Source organism: Python bivittatus, unplaced genomic scaffold (genome assembly GCF_059951505.1).
Source record: "Python bivittatus isolate LINGU-HERP-01145 unplaced genomic scaffold, Pbiv_v1 ctg000050_np1212, whole genome shotgun sequence".
Taxonomy (NCBI): Eukaryota; Metazoa; Chordata; class Lepidosauria; order Squamata; family Pythonidae; genus Python; species Python bivittatus.
Window position 1 is genome coordinate 5,536,427 of NW_028277033.1, and position 21,311 is coordinate 5,557,737.

Sequence of the window (21,311 nt, forward strand, 5' to 3'; positions counted from 1 at the left end):
AAGGTCAGGTGATACATATAAGAAATGTGTACCACAATATCCCAAAGTCTTTACCCTGTGCGCTTCCTTGTGAGTCACCAATGGCAGCCAGTGAGAAAGAGTGAAGTAAGAAAACACATCATCACGTTGGCAAGGCAGGGAAAAAATTGAACTGCGTGTAAAAGAGCAGGAGAAGGTGAGACATGGGCCTGCCATTTTCCGCAACAGTCCCAAATCCTTTTGTAGTGCACTGCTGGCCAACTAGTTTTGTCTTTGCAACAACTCTGCAAGTTAGGTCAAGCTGTGAAATATTGATTTGCATTAAGATCAAGAAGAGAGTTTCCTGGGTTATTTGCAGACCTTCGACACTGGAAAGAAGGGAAAAAAGCATGATCAACTGTGGTGACGGGACTAAATTTTTTCAGATCTACAAAGGGAGAGAACCTGTAGGCCTCTCTTACCCCCAATGCCCCCTATTTCCCATAAGGGGTACCGTTGCATTTTTTGTTCTTTAGTTATGACTCAAAAATATCCAGAGAACTGTTCCCCCAGTTTCTGGGAAATGTCCAACTCAGTTCTTCTCTTTTTCTTCTTTTTTTTTTTGCATAACCTCCTACATTGTGTACAAAAGTGGCTACAACTCAATGTGTCAAGAAGGTCCAAATAAAGGTATGCTGTATGCATTCTGTCATGATAATTTGTTTTTAAAATTCAATAAAATTCAATATAATATCCAAGCTATATTCAATTCAATAAAATTCAATATAATATCCAAGCTATATTAAGTATTCCACTGGGTAGAGAGAGAAAGAAAGGGTAATATTATTTGCAAAAGTCACGTTCCATGTCATATTTTCTTCCTGAGACCAGCAGCTTCCTTCAGCCCCATCTATTTTGGCTCCTACTCCTGTGCCTGACACTGTTTTCTCTTCCTTAGAGGACTTAGTGCATGCAGACCAAGAAATTTGAAATATTTCAGTAACTGAACTGTCCTGGGTGCAATGAAACCATGAAAAGCACAATTCTCCTGGGATGAAGGACTGCCTTGTTCCTTGGAGATTTCCAATAAATCTTGTGTCAAGCTATTGCAAGGCACAATGAATTACAGGGCAAGCAATGAACACTGGGCCATTTGATGGCCACCACCCTTCTGGGCTTTGTATGCCTTATCAGCCTTGAAATGCAGGACAATCAAGGACAATAGCATCTATCTTCACAGTGGAGTGGCTTAGCAGAATGGGTAACATACATGATTTCAGGGAAAGCTGACGCTACTTCTATGTGACCTTGAACATCACACCTTACTTCATCTGTCTCTAGGCAGCTGTTGAGCAATATACAGGGCCAAATCAACCAACTTAGCTTGATCCCTTCTATTTTGGAATGAAGAAAACTGCAGGAGAACATCAGGCACAACCCATGGTTGTCTTTCCAAAATAAAAGCCAGAAAGTTAAGAAAGCATCATTGCACAAGTGATTGATGTCTCCTGAGCTTGGCCCAAAGATTGAGCCAGATTTATTTAGATGTTAACAAAAACAAAAGCATCAAAGGCCATTTAAATTGGTAGAAATGTATATCAATCAAGGAAATCATTTGTACTATAGAAATAATTCATACAGTTATACATGGACAAGAGGGGTGTGCAAAACTTTCTGTTCCAGAAACTCTGGAATATTCTGTTCTTCCTCCAGATGCCAATCCAACCACTGCAGGGGTAGTCTATTTGATTTCTGGAAGCAAATATTCTGCAACAGGAAGTGGTTTATGGCGTTCCAGACATGGTCTGGCCTGGAACAGAACCAAATATTTTGCATATCCCTAAACCCACATTTCACAGTTTATTACAAGTATGGTAAGTGGTATCTTCACTTCTCTTATTACGAAGAACAAAGAAAAATGGAGAATATTGAAAATTAATAATGGTAATTTTATTTGTTCATGTCAATGCAATAGTCAAAAAGGATTTATTGGATAGATATGCACACAGTTGCACGGTAAGAAAGGCTTAACATGCTTTAAAGTTTTCTTTCTCTCTCATTATTCTTATCGATGAAGTATTACATATCAGATGGCAAAAACAGAAAAAAAGTATTCTGTGCAAAAGTATATAACAATAGAAACAGTTCTTTAATGCAGACACCAGATAAAATACAAACCTTTCAAGTTAGATTTGATGGCATTACTAAAAAGTGCATGTAAATATTTTCGGGGTTTTTATGTGGAGTAGAATTTCCTCTTTTGAGAGAGAGAGAGAGAGAGAGAGAGAGAGAGAGAGAGAGAGATCCTATTTAATAGTTGCCCTGACTTCCCTTGGCATTTTAAAACCCCACTGAGGTGATAATTCTTCCTCCTATCTGCTCTTTAATAATGATGCGTGTCTGTCTTTCTGATGTTTTGCAACATCTGTTCTAGTTGTTGCTCCAAACAATGGAATCCAATACGTCGCACAAAGTTTTGCATGTAAATGGAAAGACAAGAAAATAGAAATAAGATATGAATCACTTTTAAATTAAAGCTATAGGCATATTGCCTGTCCTAGTAAGGGCAGAGCGGTCTACCCTTGAAGGAGGAGATTCAGCCTCAGGGACGCTCACCAGTGTTGGGACTTTGGGTTGGGAAGACTGTACGGACCCACAATGTCTAGTAAGAAAGCAGGATTTTCTCAGGTTCCAGGAGGAGTCTCCATCTTCAAAGCACTATATGCCAGCTCTGGAGTTGATGTAGCTTAATTACAGTAGAAGGAGGAGAAAGAAAGGAAGGGGGACTGTATAAAGATTTGATTCACATAGTGGTGCATAATGTTGTGATTCATTAATGGGACATGAGTCATTCTAAATTGATCCCAGTTCTATAGACATAGTTTTCATTTCATCCAATGTCAGTCTAATCACTGTATTTTGTTTAAACCTCTGGCCAAGTAGTAAAAGAAAAAAATCTATATGTGTAAGTAAATCAGCCTTTCAACCAGTTTGGTTGATGGTTCGATCAACTTTTTAAGCCTTTTAAAATCCCCTAGGATCAAAAACTGTTTTCTGCAGAAATGTCAGAACAGTCATGTTTATAACTGGCGTTTTCCTCCCACATGAAAGCTGTCAATATTTGGGAAAGTGGAGCTCTTCACCTTGATTGGAAGCCTTGTTGTTGAAAAACAATGCCCTGGTGTTTGCAGTAAGTTCACTGTCCATAACGTTTTTCCTCTCTCTTTCATGGCTGCATTTTCTGTTTCATACGAATTGCAGTTTTCAGCTTGGACTGTGGGCTACTTTGGAAAATCACTTAGGCATGGGAAGGGTAGAGGGAAAAGACAGGATCAGCAGACATAACACTCTCTATGTTTCCACTGCATGTCTGAAGGGGCAGATCTCTTCTCACATGGCTCCTGCTCCTGGATCATTCCTTCTCTAGGTAGTCCTCCTTGTGGGCTAGACAAACGAAACAGGCTGAATCCCAACCAGTAAGGCCATCGTGAGCATTGAAGGAGCAAAGTCCATCAAGAATGCTATACCTTAAAATCCAGCATTGAATTCTGCATAGATTTAGACTCAGCTCCTGCCCTACCCTCCAGGGGTGAGAGATATGATACCAATCTCTAGAATAACACCCTAAATATCTGTAAGCACGTGATTTGGTCTATTTCCAGCCACAACAGCATAAGAATGTGTCAGAAAGTTGAGTGAAGTGGGAGGATAACAGCTTTCTCTAGACAAACCCTCTCAGTGACAGATCCAACCTCTCTTCTCCAAATTTACACTTTCCAGGTAAGTTGGGGGGATGATGTCCAGGATTCTTGGTCAGCATAGCGGACGCTTTCTGGAACTCTGGGATCTGCAGTCCCAACACCTTTGGCTGATGCCTGGTTAGTACAAAGGAAAGTTGGGACTGTGTCTAGGGAAGATGCAGCCAACCCCACCAGGTCTGTAGGATCTGCCTTCTAATGACCATGCTTTTAGAACACAAGGAACCATGACATTTCTTCTTTCATGCATAGCTAAGAAGGGACCTAGATAACCAGCACAGCATTATTTAGGGATGTGGCTAGTAAGTTCACAGTCTTACTTTATCACTAGAAATTCTTAATGTATGACTATTGCAGTCGGGCTGCAAAAACTCAGATGGCCACTAGATACCAGCAACAAGATACCGAAACACTCTTTTGGGTGCCAACTCATGGTTATTCATATTTTTGCTGCCCCAATGTAGAACCCTTGCCTTCCCTTTCCTGTAATTCAGGAAACAGAGTGAAAGAGCTTCCCTTTGCAATTAACACTTATCACTGCACAGTATTCAAGTTGAAGGAATTGTTTTCCATTAGCTATCTCCCCACATTTCATGCAGTTCCAATCTATTATTATAAAGGCAGAGATTTACTGCTTGCAGTGCTGTGTTTCTCTTTATGGCTTTTTGAAGTTTATCATGAAACCAGTGCAATCCAAGTTGTGGCAGCTGGATATTCATTCCTGCTCCAGCTTGTCAAATTAAAAGCTCCCTTTGCGATTAAGAGAAATGAGAGAATTAAGAAGTTCTGCCTTTAGCTTATACAAAATGAACATTCTTGCAAAGAGAAATTCAAATTGGAATTTCAAACTGGATAGTAAGGGTATCCTAACAGGAGGCAATGGTGCACAAGCAACTCTAAAGAAAGCATTATTTCAGTAGCTGTAATATCATTGATACAATCAACCGTTATATTTCAGGGAAATGTGGCATAATGAGTTTGTTTTGACTGAAATATGCACAAGGAGACTGAGATTCCTTACTGTCAGAATTAAGGGAAAAAATTAATCTCTGTCCTTTGCTTCCTGGAAACTAGATCTCAACCAAAATTACTCCAGTATCAGTTTGCATTTGATTACAGCCTTAACAGAATTGATCTTCTGAAACGTACATCGTATTATAGCGGCAGTTTCTTTGTAGAGAAGTAAATAAGTGACAAGGGTCTGGTTCAGAAGCATGACATGCAGCTGGAGAAATTAAGCATCATGAAATATCCCATTGAACATTTAGCTATAAGCATGAAGATAAAATATTTTATCAACTCATGTCAGCTTTGTGAGGGAGTCCAGACAAGAAGCACACCCAGAAGTACTAGCTTTACTTTATTGTAAGGTTGCATTAACAGAATCTTGAAAGTCTGAAAGTACATTTCTCCCCCGTTGCCTTTGCAGCACAAGAAACTAGGGAGGGTCCCCTCTGAGATGTTTGCCATGCCCCCATTCCTTCTGCAGGTTCAGCTGCTTCTTATCTGACCATTGTCTAGTCTGTGGCTCTTCCTCCTGTCTCCCAAGGTCATCCCCACATACCATTACACCTGGTTCTAGGTTCCCATTGAGTTCCATTTACAGTACATCTGCTCTGAAATAAAAACGTAAGGTGGAGAAAAAGCTGTAGAAGGGGTATTCTACAATGGCAAAAGGCTGTTCAGAGCTCAAGTTAGTTTATGAAAGCCAATCTTTGTCTCCCTTGAAAGTAAGTTCATGAATAGGGATGCCAAACCAACTGTCAGGCCTAGCCCAAGGAACTCCAAGAGACAATGCAAATTCAGTCCAGCTATGTTTATTAGCTACAACCTCTAGCAGGAATCTTCCCAGACTGAAACCCCGTATCCCAAAGTCATCCAGCCACAACAGTGTGAATTCCTCAGGGAGGTGCCAGCCTCATCCTCTTGTTGCTCCTACGTGGTTCTGGCGAGCTAAGAAAATGTTTATCTCCCTGAGCCTGGCCTTCATAATTCCATTCCATCACACTAACTAACATTTGATGATGACGATGATGATATATCTTTCGTGTATATACTAAACACTTAGTCCTATGATTCAACATCAACCGAAGACACTTGTGGACAATGGCAGGGGCCCCAGCACTGCCACTCTGAAACTTCCTGGGCCTTTTATGGGCACAGACATACACACATATCTAGTCTCAGCATTAGGATTATGGCTTAATAAGGGCAAACAGCTGGCTAATGTATTCCTAAATATAAATCACCTTTATTCTGTTTCTCTATCAATGTTATTATGTTCTTCCTTGTTCTTTTTAATGGAACTGGCTAATAAGTTAGCGTTTTTATTTCTATATCCATAATGTCTGCCTTAAGTCTACTGATTTGCTTGTGGTTTCAACTGGCTTTAATTCTTTGTTTGCACTGATTGCTTTTATATATTAATGTTTACAGGCATAAAAGTTATGATTTTTTTAATTGATTGTGTTCCATCAAGTCACTCGTGGCCCCTAGCAACTAGATAGATAGATAGATAGATAGATAGATAGATAGATAGATAGATAGATAGATAGATAGACCTCTCTAATGTCTTTATATTGCTTGGCCAGTATTTGTTCAAGCTGTTACTGGCTGCAATTAGCTTTATTCATGCAAATGCCATGGTGCCTAGGACCCTTTTTAGTGCATTCACCCACAATGGAAGCGATGTTCTGAATTTCTGCTCTCGTTGGCCTCAACAATCATGGCCAGTGGTAACTTCTTTGCAATTTATACTTCGAAACATCTAGATGATATTCAATTACAGTTCCCTATAGCTGATTCCATCACATAGTTATGGTTAGTGCCTGCTTAATAAAGAGTTGACTCTCGATCCCACATAACCTAAACTGTGTGTATATGTGTGTGTAGTATCTATTAAAGTATATCTGAGAGCTAGAATTGTATGTGTAAGTTTATTCGGTAGAGTTTAATGCTTTCTGGCATCTATCAAGTCAGCCTTCCCCAGGTCTCCTGAAATGCTGGACTATAACTACCTCTAAGAGAAGAAGCAACTCACTCTTGAGAAGTGGGGGGGGGGCGGGGTTTGCAAAAAAGTAAATTTTGCAAAAGATAGTAGAATGCGAAGAGCAAGATGCTTGCTTTCCAGCTTGTTATCCACTGTTGCCATATCTGACTCCAAGGAAAGACTAGGATGACAACATAGTCTCAAGTCTGCAAAATAAATCTGGGATCCTCTGAAGCAAATTGAAACAGTCACAGCACTCGCTCCAAGTTTGTAACGCAGAAAATACACCCACGCACACTCACACCAAGACTTTTCTTCGACTTCGTTGCTGCAGTTAGAGATCCTAGGAACTGCCAAATATCCTGGTTTTTCCCCCAAATTCCTAAATGCGTCCTCTGTAGACTTTCCTTAGAACTGCACCATTTCTCTTCTAATGAAGGCTCTGCTCAGATGATTTCAGTTATCTTCATAAGAATTTCACTAACAGAAACTGTCTGGTGGATTCACACTTCATAAACGTCTTGGCCGGCTGACATTATGTATTGCTCTGGATTAAAGAGCTGCATTGGAGACACTATTATACCTTCCAACACCCGCAGATTAAAATGAGGATACACATACATCCAGACCTGACTTGGAAATGCTGAGAAGACAGGAAGGCACCCAAGAGACTTGCCAGAAACATGTCCACTTTCATAGAAAAGAAAAATTAACCTCTTCCTACTCACTACTTCAAGTAACCAAAGGTCTTATCTGTGCTATTCCCGAACAGTCTGTCCCACACTGATTAAGGATGCTCTTACCATGAACCATCTGCAATTCAACAAAAGCTCCCTCCGACTCAGCATGTGTGGTATGCTTGGGTTGGAAAGCTCACATTCAATACAATGTGTGAAAAATACAAAGAAATGCAAATATGTGTTGTGAAGACCGCAAGAGGACTGTACGATATGTCCCAACATCTGAAGCTTAGCAGTGTACTCTATATTCCAGCAATATTTGAAGCAAAGGCAACTGATCAACTGTTAACACTGTTCTAAAATTTGTATTTATCAGAATGGCTGTTCTTTGGAGAAAACAGGCCAAATGCTTGAGATCCACTTTTGCAGATCTTTGCTCTAAGATTGAGAAGATGGCCTATTCAAGTGGAAGCAAGGGCCTGCTTAATGTTGGGCCTCAAGCACTATACTATCCTCTAATTTTTTTAGATACCACAAATTCCATGTAGAATAAAGACTTTACTAACAGTTAGGGTTGTGGGCCATCCCAACTGAATGCTGAGAAGATGAAAAATATCAGAATGAAGCCAACACGTTATTTAACTAAATAATAGTAGCAAAGCAAGAGACAGCATTTGCAAGCTTCAAGTTAATGGACACCCCTAAGCCACATTGGAAAATTTTAATTGATTTGATCATGCGCCATAATCAGTGTTGACTCTTAGTAACCATACAGAGACCTACTCCAGGATGATCTGTCCTTGGCTTGCTCCTTATGGTCTCCCAACACTGCACCCATCACTGTTACAATCAAGTCCATCAACCTCATTGCTAATCATTCTCTTCTTCTCTGTCCCAGCATCGTTGACATCTTAAGGGAGCTGGGTCTTTGCACAATGTATCCAAAATATGTTAATTCCTTATTAGAAGTCTGCTGTTAGGAGTTCTCTTACTAAATGAGTATGCCTTGTAATGAGCAGAAGGCAAAGATCACTGATCTGCTACTCCTGTGTTCTCTCCTTTATCATGTTGTTTGTCAGAAGTTAGGTTTACCCCTTTTAAAGAATTATCCAGGAAGCTCCACTGAGTTTATAGCTTACTGCTGCTCCCAGATCAAGATGCAAACATCTCAAATAATGTTGCTAACTTCTGTTCAGCAACTTGCAGTATATGAATCCAAATATTAATTAAAATAAGATTCAGGTTAACTAAATGTGAAATGGCAATGTTTTAAATATTAGATAATTATGCCTCGCATTAGCAAGTATTTTTCTCTCCTTTGTTTTCTGCATTTTCTTGAATTTAAACACCTGCTTGACATCAGTTTGCTCATTTGCTTAATTTGGAAATGACTGATCACTGACCATAATTAATATTGATTGATATTTATTGGCTGATTGATTGATTGAGAGTCATCATAGCTTTAGGAGAAGAAACTTCCAGAGACTTATGGGAATGGGCTGAATTTAATTCTTGAAGTTAAAATGTTGGAGTAGGACTGGGGAACTTGGATTCCAACCCCCACCTGACATCAAATCAGGTGAACGTGAACCAATCAAGGAATTCAAAACTAAGGTTACTTAAAATGTAGATAAAGTAATCCTGTTAAAATGGCCAGGGAAAAAGAGAGAGCCAGGCACAGCCTCAGTCTCCTGTCCTGCAAAAAAGTGGGAATAAGTACCTTCCTGCAGAAAGAAGGGAATAAATATATCTGAGAGACACACTCCCTTACAAAGTCAGTTAGTGGAAAATTCCCAACTAGTCACCATCCAGGTGTGGTTATTATCTTTATCCACTATGAGCAACCATGTTGAATAAGATCATTGGAAGTTATAGTTCAGCCTAGCTCATGGGCACCAAGGGGCCCTATTTTACACTACCCATAGAAATAGACACATTTCAGAGAGTTTAGCATGGTTTTTAGAACATCATGTTGAGTAAAAAAAAATGGGTGCCAATTTTATTTAAAGCCCACGTGATACAAACCAATATTGTACAAAGACTTTGCAGACTGTCTAATATCTTTCAAGGGCAAGACTCAGACTTTGGAAAAAGTCCAACCTACCAGGTCAGTTCAAGGATACTCTATTTTAATTCCTTCCTAGCCTCAAAAGTGTTGGTGATACAACTTTAGAAACGCTGACTGTTTGTCAAAGCAAGTAAGGAACAACCTCATTCTTCTACTTTTTCTCTTTGTTCTGCTTTGTCCTGATTGGAACACTGATATTCTTGGACTTTTCCCTACTTCCTACAGGAAGAACCATTTCCTTCCTTCAGCTAAATAGAGACCTCAGTGAATGTGTGGAGTAGTGTAAAAATATGGTAGAAGCAAGAATGGGATGCAAGGATAGAAAGATATGGAGAGGTATAGTGAATGTCAACTAGATTTAGCTATCTTCCTTTTTTTCTCATCTCAGTAATTTTATCTACAGTAAGGGAAAAGAACTTATGTTTTACTTAATGGAGAAGGCTTGGTGCCAACTTTGATATCTGAGCACCCAGGACTTCTGGACACCAATATTAGATTCTGTTAGAGATGCTCTCTGTTAACAAAACAGAAAACAAAACCCACAACTTCCAGAAATGCAGATAAGGTTTCTGGGGTTTTTGACCTTCCCATTTACACAATGAAAAGATTGGATAGAAATGCATTGGCAGTTAAACTCCACTGAATTCTCTTTGATGATTGCATTTTAAATTAAAAGGAATATTGGGTACAGTCCATACCATATTTGTAAGGAGAAGATAAGGATGAACCAGTCTCTGCCAAAATAAGAGATACAATAAAGAAATATGATTTTTCTTCTTGTTTGAAATTTTTCTTTCCCCAAAAGAGTAAGTCTTCCTTTTCCATCCATCATCAGATGTCATATGAAGCAGTTTAACTTTCACAGAAATCACAGAGAGAAATTAGTTTCTTAATTTCTGTAGTGAACTGAGTATATTCATTTCATATTTTTGCTACTTAAGGCAGCTTGTATGAAAAGAACTAGTCGTTTTGCTTAAAAAGTGCCATACTTCGTAAACACAGCAAATTTTACAAAGTGTAAAAAGAATGCTTAAAACTGCAATCCTGATAATGATTTCTTTATTCAGTTTGGGATCATGTTGAACCCTTTTGAAGGGTATTGTTTGATAAGCAAAATAATGGATCCTGTTGTTAGGCCAGTGTTTCTCAACCTTGGCAACTTTATGAAGTGTGGACTGAAACTCCCAGAATTCCTCAGCCAGCATGCTGGCTGGGGAATTCTGGGAGTTGCAGTCCATACATCATACAGTTGCCAAGATTGAGAAACACTGTGTTAAACCATTCAACAAGTCCTCAGAAGTTTCAAAAGATTTTTTTTTCTGAGACTAGTGAAGAAACATCTTCCAAGGATCAGCATGAAGGTAAATTAAAAGTACAGTCCTGTATATCTGCTTTTAAAAGCACTCTTGCAGGTATTTGGGTTTCTTCTGCTCAGGTAAGTTGATCTTGCTCAAAAGCTGCTGTTCAGAGAATGAGCCAGGGGCTACTATCCATTGTCACATAATCCTGGTTTATTGTTTTGCTCACCCTTCCAACTGAGTATGCATTACAGGGAAAGGCAAAGTGAGAACATGTCAGAATACTCTCTACCTGCTCTGCTGTCTTGATCAAGCTTCTGAGCCATCCGATAATCAGATGCTCATCAACAATGACCTTCTTGAAAACATTCAGTGGTGAGAAAAAAAATATTATTCTGGTTTACGCTTGGATGGAAGAGTATCAGGAAATCCCAGGAATGTAGGCCAGAACTGAAACTTGAAAAAGCAACCCAGAATAAGCCATCCACTTCCATACTGTTGCCAAGAAAATTATGTTGACACCCATGAGGTCAGCAAGGGTTGGACTCAGTCAAGGAGACTTAGCAATCATCCATTTATTACATAGATTGATGCTCCTTTGTATTTAGCTGTCAGTGTGTGGACAATGTGCTTGGCCTGTAATTCCCAGGCATGAAAATCAGTATCAAGGGAAATGATATTCCTTCTTCCATCTTCCTCATTATCCTAAAAAACCAGAGTTAGTCCCAAAAAGTATAAGCAATTAAATGTTTGGAACTCCAATTTGCTTAAAGGTCTTATAGCCCCTCCTTCTTCTTTTCTACAAGTGGGGTTGACACTCCAAGAAGAGACAGACTTTTCACATATGATAAACAAGACTTTTTTTAAATGGATAAAATAGTTTGAAAACATTTTCTTGCTTTATTTCAAGGGGAAATGATACATGCATACATTAAATTAATAAATCAGTTTAAAATAGTGCTTGAAGTAGAGAAGAGCTTCCCCCAGGTGAGTGGAGGGAAGTCCTAAATGTAATTGGTAAAAGCTGAAGATGTTCACCAATTTCATCCATCGTCTTACAGAAGTGCTAGAGTGGGAAACATTTAATCGTGCAGTATTCACTCTTATCATGGAAGCCCTAGCCTCTGCTGTCAGATGAATAATTTCCCCTTCAGAAGTCATGAAAATTTATTACAGCAAAGGAGAAACAGGCTCAAAAATGTTTGCAGATACAGGTTTCTTCCATTCTTCACTTTCCTTAGTTATTGGATGGTGGCTGCAGAACCTCAGACGGCCACTAGGCGGCAGCACAGTACCACAGAATCCCTAATTCTTTGCTGCCATTTACTGCTGGCCTGGAACTTTTGCAACCCAAATCTGGTAAATTTCCTTTGCTTTTCAATATGTGCCAGGACAACTGGAAAAAAGGTGCATTTTTATTCAGGCCTTTCCCAACATTGGGTTGGACCATTGTGGTGGCTGTTATTTCTGAGAGTTGGGGTCCAAGACATGTGGAAGACACTAATCTGTGGAAGGCTGATCTTGTAGGTATGTCATTCCCATGGGGGCTGCATTCATTCTGAAGCACTCCAAATGCATTCGAGAACTGTTTTTCTTACTGACTCCAAAATGTCTGAATGGCCTCAGATGCCTTTATAGAATTATGCACTCTAACTCTTTCTGCCTTCCCTCCATCTGAAACACTTTACTCCATTTTTGTCATCGCTGGACTGCAGTGAAACAAGAGATGAAGAATTTCTCCATTTTAAGGAAGTAAAGAAAAGGCTCCCTCTGTGGGTGAACTGCTTCAAAACCCGGTTCTCCTGAGGACATTTCATTTGACAGCCGCAATCTTCAGCAATCTGCAATGAAAAGAGTATAACTCCTCATCTGTTTCAGCAGCCGAAACATGTAGATGAATGATACATTCCCCGTGCATTACAAACAGCATTCTAAGGCCACGGTTTCAGATCTCCTTGCTGGAATGGTGGGCCACTAGTGAGTTACCATACGATGGCAGCAGAGATCTGTGTGAGTCAGTTTTCATTCTGGCTGCGCTGCAGATTTCTTTCTATTTCATTCATCTTTGACTCAGAATCTCTGGTCATGCTCGATGTTCTAAGCCCAGCCAGAAAGTGAAGGGAGGTGAGGTGAGGATTCAGCCTCCGGGTCACAACCAGGGAGAAAGTATAAAGAGATTGGATGGGGCAAAGGGAAATCTCTATGATCTCTGGGTCCATGGAACCCAGTTTGGGAAACACCATTGTGTAAGGGTGTATGACTCATAGTTCCCAGAAGTGTGGATAGCATTAGATTGATTCTTGCTTTGGCCAGCGTCTATAGATGGTAAGACCATCTGGATGACCTTCTCTGATCTCCAGAACAAACCAGGATTGAACCTGTTACTGAGTTAAAAAATTTTTTTCCTTTTTCAGTATGTTAGCCTTAAGTATGTATTTAGAATGAATATATTAAAGGGGAAAAGTTGAACTCATTATTTAAAATGTGAACCATAGTGTTTTGTATAATTAAGACTAACGTAGCTAGGGAAAGTGGTAAAATCTCAGAATCTTGGATCCTTTTTATTTGTTTTTGCTCTGACATGTTTAGGTGGGTCCCTTTCTTCTTCTTTCTATTTTCCTCTGTTTTTAATTGGTTTTGCTAAGGTTTCTCTGTTTATCCATACAGTATTTCCCACATGAGTGTTATAATTTACATATACGGTTGTTTTAAATGTTAGGAACTGTAGTCTCTCTATAAAACTTGAGAACAATTTTAAAAAATCAAACCTGGTTAGACCTTGGGTGGAAGGCCAACAGAAACTCTCAGGACTATAGGCTAGACTATCAGCATGAAAGGAAAAATGCTCAAGAACATTTGCACATATGTTTCATTTTTCAACTGTGTCAGGCATTTCTCTTCATTGTTGGAAGGAAAAGAACGCTAAAATGAATGAGGCCAATGCCTTGCTTCATGAAGGCTCCTTTGATTGGCCTGCTGGAACTTTTACATTCCTATTTGGTTTCTAATTTTGAGGAAAAAGTACAGAAGGCCATGCACCTTTATTTTATGTTTTACTGCTAATTTTTGGCAAATGTGATACTAGAGCTCCAGTGTCAACCAGCAAAGTGGGAACTGTCCATAAGCTACTTAACCTTGATTTAGAAGAAAACACACATCTTGAATTGAACCCAAAAGTTATATTCTGGTTCTCCCACACTTATGTAATTTTCCTGGTTTCAGATTCGTGATTTAATATTCTTATCTCACATTAGTTCTTTTAAGGTCATAACATAGTGGTGTATATTTGAACCATAGCATGCTAGAGCTGAAGTAACTTGAGAGGTCATCTAGCCTAAATAGTACAGGATCTGCTGGAGGATCTCAGACAGCTACCCAACCAGCCTATGCTTGAAGACCTCCAGTGAAGAAGACCTCTCCACTTCTTCTGGCAGCCTGTCCTACTAGTTGAAAGCTAATACAGGCAGGAAGCTCTTCTGAACTCTAGCCTGAACCTACATCCTTGTAAACTTAACCCATTGGTTCTGGTCCTGCCAATATCAAAGAAGCCCACTACATCTTCTGTGTGACAACCCATGAGATATATGGAAACTGCTGTTGTATCTCCCTCAGTCATCTCTTCTGTAGATTCCTCACTGGATTTGGTTTCCAGATCTCTAACCACCTTGGTAACTGTCCCCCAAACGTACCCTAATTTGTCACTGTCCTTTTGGAACTATGGTGCTCAGAACATAGTATTGCAAGATTGCATATAGCCAACTTGGCTGACTTTGGAAAAACTAAGCAAGATTGTACCTGGTTAGTACTTTGAGGTGAGACTTCCAGAAAATTTCAGAGTTATAGGCCACTACAGGATTATTCTAAAAAAGCCTTATGACAGAACATAAGGAGTCACAGCTCAGGAATTACCTTTGTATCTGCAAATCTGATCCTCCCTATTAGTGACTCAGAAGCCATGCCTCCAAAATAGCATTAAGGTTCAGGTAGATTCACAGAGGTGCTGGGAGGCCATTTGGGACACAGGTCAGCTGCAGTGCTTTGAACACAAACTGACTAGTTCTCAAGGTCAGGTTCTCCCATCCTGACAATTGCATATAGATCTAGCTGAAATTTGCAGGTATCTTGAAAGACAGCCCTACAAAGAGAATATTACTGTTGTTGTTATCTAAAATACATTCAGGCCATGCCCAGCCAAGATTATTCCTGCTTTCTCAAGACAGAGTCTTAGCTTGGGATTCCATCAAAGCTGACAAAAGGCAGTCCTGCCTTCTGACAATACCTGGTCACCATAGATACTGCTGGTTTGAACAGAATCCCCAGACTGAAGACCTGATTTCTCAGGTGTTGTCCAACCACATCTAGAGCAAGTTAAGCTCTCCAGAGGAACCAAATTACAATGGATCTAAATGAAGTTTCAACTTGTTCACCCTCATCCATCTGGCTTCCTCTGCTAAGTATGCACTCATACATTCTTCACTACCTACTTCAGCTGCTGCTGTAATGCATCGATCTAGACATCTGGGCAAGGTTTTATGTACACTGTAAAAAAGATGGAAGGCCAAGAGGGAAGTCTGAAGCCTGGTGGAATAGTCAGCTCTTAGCAGTTCACTTTTAGGAATTCACGCTAGTGCCAGAGTCATCATTAAGGTCACACTCCCTCAGTAGAGGTCACACACCAGGGTGGGCAAAGAAGCTTCAGTCTCAAAACTCTGAGCATGCAAAGCGTATTTTGTATCTGAGAGTATTTTGTACCTGAGAAACAAAGCCCTTTCTTGCTCTCCCAGTTTAACGGATGAAGCTGAAGAGACATAACAAAGCTTGCTTGATTCGTTCTGCTTTAGAAGTGAGGTCCGCCTTGCTCCTTGAAACGGCTATGAAGGGGTGCTACGCTCAGATTTTGGCTGAATAACCTGGATTGCCTGACACTTCCTGAAATGAAATTGCCCTAATGCAGTGTTGTCCAAACTTGGCCACTTTAAGATGAGTGGACTTCAACTCCCAGAATTCCCCAGCCAGCATGGCTGGCTGGGGAATTCTGGGGGTTGAAGTCCACTCATCTTAAAGTGACCAAGTTTGGACAACACTGCCCTAATGAATATTGCTGTAACATTCCAGCAGCTGAGTACATAGTTTCAGTTCCTTCTTTGCAGGCGGGTGACAAATGGAAGCAGTACAGGCTGAGCAAGAAGCTTCAGCTTAGTTTCATATGCCAGCAGCGTGGAATATCTGTGAAATCCACCACACTTTTCTGGACGTCACACCCAGTTTCAGGAGCTGTAGTAAAGGCTGAAGACGTGTTCCTGGTTGCTAAACCGGATGCTTGAGTGATACACTTTGCTGCCTTTTCCCTCTGAACTAGTTAGAGTAATTGTGGGGCTTGGATTAATGGTAAGTTGGAATGCCAGCAACCAGCTTCGGTGCACACTTGATCAAGTGTAGAGTTAAATAAAGAGGATTATTTTTCTAGCTGTAATAGAAGGTTCTTTCCTCTTCCAAAGGGAACTAATCCTCATTTTTTTTACAGACCTAGCAGTGATAGTACTAAGTGACAGGACACAGGCATTGCACACATGAAGTCCTAGGTTGATTTTTTTTTTTTTGGTGGGGGAGGGGGGTGAATCTAGCTAACCTATTCTAGGTTTTATGTGGCTTGGTGTCAGAATCTGCCAGACTCAGATCCCAATGAAGAAACTCTCAGTTGAACCCTCAGTTTCAAAACAGAAGAATTCTTTATTAAGCAGTAGACTACAGTTCCAAGTCATTGCCAAGACTAAAAGCCCCCGCGTGCCAAAACCCTTTTTCTTTCCCCTTACTGTCACCCCCCTTTTCCCCAGTCCATCCCTTTCTTCTTGATGATCTCAGCTCTTCCTGGGTCTCAGGCTGGTATGACCTTGGTTGTCTCTGGGAACCCGATAACAGTCCACCTGCGCCTTATGGTTCCTTCTCCCTCTCCCCCTTTCCCACAATGGCTGAAACGAAGCAAGCAAGCTGGTTAACTATTTAATTGATTGGGAGGCTTCTGACAGTTGGATGTATTGCACCAGTCCCCTGGGTCTTATATTGTGATGTTATGGTTTGATTGGTAGATTGTATTTTTTTTCTGTTGTAATCCAAGAGGAAATTGTTCACCACCCAGTGTTGGTTGGAACCCTGATATGAAAAATGTTCATCCTGGAGTCATTTTCAGGGCAGAGAAGACTTGGCAAGGTATACAGTCTTGGTAAAAGCAGCATCTGGTGATTACTGTTTCTGTGTCATCAGATCACTGTCAATTCTTAGTGACCATATAGATAGATCATCTCCATGATCTGTCCCTAATTTGTCCATTCAGGTCTTTGAAGGGTGAGCCCATGACCATTGTAGTTGAGTCTGTCCATCTTACTGCTCATTCTGTTTTCTTCCACTTTTCCCAACATTATGGACTTCTCAGGGGAGATGGGTCTTTGCATCCAGTGATAGAGGTGCACAAAACTCATTCAGGGGACAGAATGTTTTGGGATAACATTGATACGATCCAATGAGACAATCTTCCCCAAAGGTCCTGCTGGGGGTATCTGGCATTACTGAGACGATCCAGTCATTCCAAATGTAGCTTGATGGTTTTTTGGAAGTAAATTTACCAGTATAGGAAGTGATTCATGATATTTGAAGCATGGCCAGTCCCCAAAGGGCACATTCTCATCATTTTTTGTGCACTGAATTCAGCACTTTGGGGAGTATCAGTCACTTTGTCATATAGAAGGTGTCAGGGGTCAGAGTTAGGGGGCTGTCCCACCATGAAAACACACCTGTACAGTGTTTAATTTGTATCAAGAAATTCAAACCAGGTTGATATTTATTCAGAAAGAACTGCTTTCAGCAGCAGACAGAAAGGAACAAATCCTTTCTCCCTTTTCCCCAGCCTTTCTGGCAAGTCTGCAAGCTGCCCCAGATGATCCAGAGCCCCCCTGAAGGACATCTGCTGTGGGCTACATGTGAAAAAAGTTAAGCAGGATCCGATCTGGTTAGTCTTTGGACTGGAGACCACCAAGACATTTCTGGCTAGACTTGGAAGTCAGATATGGACCACTATAAGGAAACACAATTCTAAAGCAAGTATTTTGGACATTTTAAAAGTTTAATTCAGATTAATTAATTAATTAAATGTACACGGCCAACTATGTTAAGTACAGGACACTGGGTGGCTGACAATTAAAAACAGTAAACAATAAACCAAATTATAAATAGCATGGATAGTAGCCGAGCAACCAGTCTACAACACTAACAATCATCCTAGTTAACATAACCAGGAAACTGGCTGACTTACATCCTAAGGGCTCCAGGCTTGATGGCAAAGCCAACTTTTTAAGGGCTTGCGAAAAGCCAGCAGGGTCAGGGCGAGTCTGATCTCTGGGGGGATTTAGCATCTTTGGGTAAGCAAGAAAAGACCATTAGATCATTAGAAAGTACAGGGGGGAAAAAAAATTGAGGTAAATAGACTGACGATAAGAAAGCCTTTCAAATCAATTGAAACTGCAGTTCTCACTGCTGTTAATTTGAATAGCACTCAAAATCAGGAGCTGAGCTCGAATCAATGGTGCGCTTATTTTGATTTGATGGGTAAGAATAGAGAAGAAGCAAAGCCTACATTTTTTAAAGCAAACCTTCCATTTAAAATGTGATCATCACTGTTTTTAATGGTGATCCTATTGTCTGGAACTGCCTGTATGCATCTCCTGCGTGTATGGCTCCCACCCTGACAATGTTCAAAAAGTTGTTGGAAACCCTGGGGAATGTTATCTATTTATGTTCTGTATTTGTCCTCTTCTGGACGTGCACGATCTACGCTTTTATCATTTTCCTGCATTTCATGCTGTCAGCAGCCCAGAGTCTTATGAAATTGGTTGGCCTCTAGATTGAATAAACAGATAAACACATAAAAATGTGAATGTGAATCACTTAGGAAATCATGGCTATCAATGGTGATGGAAATGTAATAAATAAAACCAATCCATGAAATTAAAATGGTAAAAAAGGATCATCTTATTAACTAGATCCATTACCTTTATCCTATAAATAAACAACATGGCCTGGTGTGTTTCACTGAGTTTCCCTACAGGGAAATTTCTCTCTTGCTTCGCAAATATGCGCCAACTACAGAATGACACATAAGCTGGCGAGTGTTTACATATTAGCTGTTTGCTAATAACAAAGAACAGCTGTGCTTTGGGTGAAGTTTGTGTGCTCCTAAATAGAAGCCGCTCTGAGGTGTGGTTTTACGTCAGACTACTCAGGCTCTGAAGTGAAATAGAGAAGCTGCTGTTCGGAAGAAGGATACTCGGCACACACCCATTCATATTTTCCCTTGCCGGAGGCTGCTCCAGGGGCCTTTAAAACGGCCTGTAAACTGATGGCGCAGCTGCCCGTAGGAAGGAACCACACCTAAGTGTGTTGGAACATTGCTGAAAAGGCTTGGACTGTAGTAGATCCCAGACTGAAGTTGGCAGATTTCCCCGGAAGAGACGCTGAAGGGCAGGCTCATTAAAGGGCAGAAGAAGAACATTCTTTAGCCCCCAACAAGGTAGGCCAGGTCGTCCCTCTCCCCCCCACCCCCAAAGGCCGCCAGGCTGTTGATTTCAGGACAGCATCTCCAGGCAACGACGGCTGCTGTTTGGCCCCGGGTGTGCGCGAATTCACTTTCCAACTCCGGCACGCGAAAGGAGCCAGAAACGCGGCAGGGTCTGGACTCTTCGCCCCTTCTCGTAGCATCCCCGGGGCGCGCGCGTCAGAAGGGCACCCCATTGTGACCTGCTCCGACCTGACCGGGCGGTTGGGGAGGCTGCCCGGGAGCTCCGGTGGCTCTGCGCTAACGGCCCTGCGTAGGAAAAGCGAGAGTCGTGCGCTCTCCGAAAGGGCAACCTGCCGTGCCATCGCCGGGGGCGACGCGCGCGTCTTGCCGGCCCCCGAGCGCCGCCCAGGTGAGAGGCCAGGCCAGGCCAGGCCAGGCCGGGGAGGCGGAAGCAGAGCGGGCCGCGCGCTCGGCTCCTTCCCCGGCGCCTCTCTGAACCGCAGCCTTGTTCGCCGCCTCCCGCCCGGCCTTTCCAGCCCGGGAGGGAGGCGGAGAAGGCGAGACTCCGCCCTGGGGCCCCGCCGCGCTCCGCTCTCGTCCCGGAAGAGGGAAGGAGCCGCGCAGCCCCGCGTTGAGAAAGTCGCCGCGCTCGCCCGAGGAGACGCGCCCGCCGCCGCCGCCGCCGCCGCCGCGCCCCGTCCTGCCGCCGCCCGCGCGGCCGGAGCCTCGCCTGCCAGGTAGGGAGCGAGTGCGGGACGCCGGAGCCCGGAGGCGGGCTGCCGCTGGCGAGCGCGGCTGGCCCCGCGGGGCGCGGTGGCTGGGGCAGAGCCCGGGCCGGGGCCGAAGCGCTGGACAGGGCAGCCGCTGGGGCCGGCGCGGGAGGCTCCTCCGTTCCTCTCCCCGGCCGGGGCGCTTCCGCCGGGCAAACATGGAGGAAGCGCTGCCAGCCTTGGGCGTAGTCCCGGGCGGGGAAGGAGCGAGCTCCTCGGCCTTCGCCCGGGCGGGTTTCTCTGCGCTGTTCCTGGCAAGGACCCGGGATCCTGCCGCGCCGCGGCCTCCTGCTGGCCTTCCCGGGCGAAGGGCGGCCCGCGGGAGCCTGGCGCGGCGAGCGGTCGGCAGCTCGCGCCCCGGAGGTCTCCACCGTCCCGAGGAGTTCGCCGCCGCCTCGGCTCGCGGGCTGCGTCCGCGCCGAGCGTTGCCCTCGGGTGCCGCATGACCTCCTTCTCGGGTTTGGCTCCGGGCGACTCGGGACGTTCCTCGTTGGGTTTCTTGGCAAGAACGCGGAAGCGGTTGAACGGGGTTCGCCCAAGGTGCGAAAAAAGAAACGTAACCAAGTTTGTCCCGACATGCAGACGAAGGATGCTGCCACAGTAATGGGGAGCTTGGCTTGGAAGGAGAATCCCGAAAGAAGGATCTGGGTTTGCATTGGGGCAGTGTGTGGGTGGGGACGGGGGTAAGGGGGCACGACCCCATTGTGAATAGGTCAGACTTACTTTCTCCTAGCCAAGCCAAGAATGTTGGGAATGTGCCATACTGGCAAAGATGGAGTTTGGCAATTGTCTCTGTCCCCAGGACTCCTTCAAGGGATAAGTAAAGTAACATTTACTTTAAATCAGGTGACCATCTGGACATCTCCATCTTACTCCAAGGACGCTGAAGTGGGTTTGCCATCGCTGCCTTCTCGGTCTAGCTCTAGCCTAAAGGCCTGGGATTTCTGGTGGTCTCCCATCCCAGCGTTAATCAGGTTCGGCCTTTTTCAAGCTCAGTCAAGGTTGCTGATGAATGGCAACAGTGAGGTGGGGGACGTAGAGCTCTTTATTCCACTTTTCCTGGCAGCGAGGCACTGCATTGAGGGTGATGAGGAAAAATAGGCTGTTATACATATTTTAAATGGCAGTGGGGTCCCTTTGCTATTAAAATGCAGTTGCGCCTTCTGTGACGTTGTCTGCGTTGTGCTCTGGAGTCTTCAGATACTCAGCTCAGTTCAAATGCCACAGTCTCATTTATCCTAA

At 42.7% G+C, this 21,311-nt stretch overlaps 1 protein-coding gene across 4 annotated transcripts in view; it reads left to right on the top strand.

Annotated features, from left to right (window-relative positions):
- The first annotated feature begins 19,140 nt into the window (after positions 1–19,140).
- The window catches only part of ANXA11 (annexin A11), a 30,981-nt gene continuing 28,810 nt past the window's right edge, over positions 19,141–21,311 (top strand). The window contains exon 1 of one of the 4 annotated variants that reach the window (XM_007430168.4): positions 19,141–19,311. The gene's annotated coding sequence lies outside the window, so the exon portion shown is untranslated. Of the gene's footprint in view, positions 19,312–19,709; positions 20,037–20,462; positions 20,610–20,999; positions 21,044–21,311 lie in introns of those variants that run through there. The other 3 variants (XM_088129135.1, XM_007430169.4, XM_088129152.1) reach the window with 3 other exon arrangements.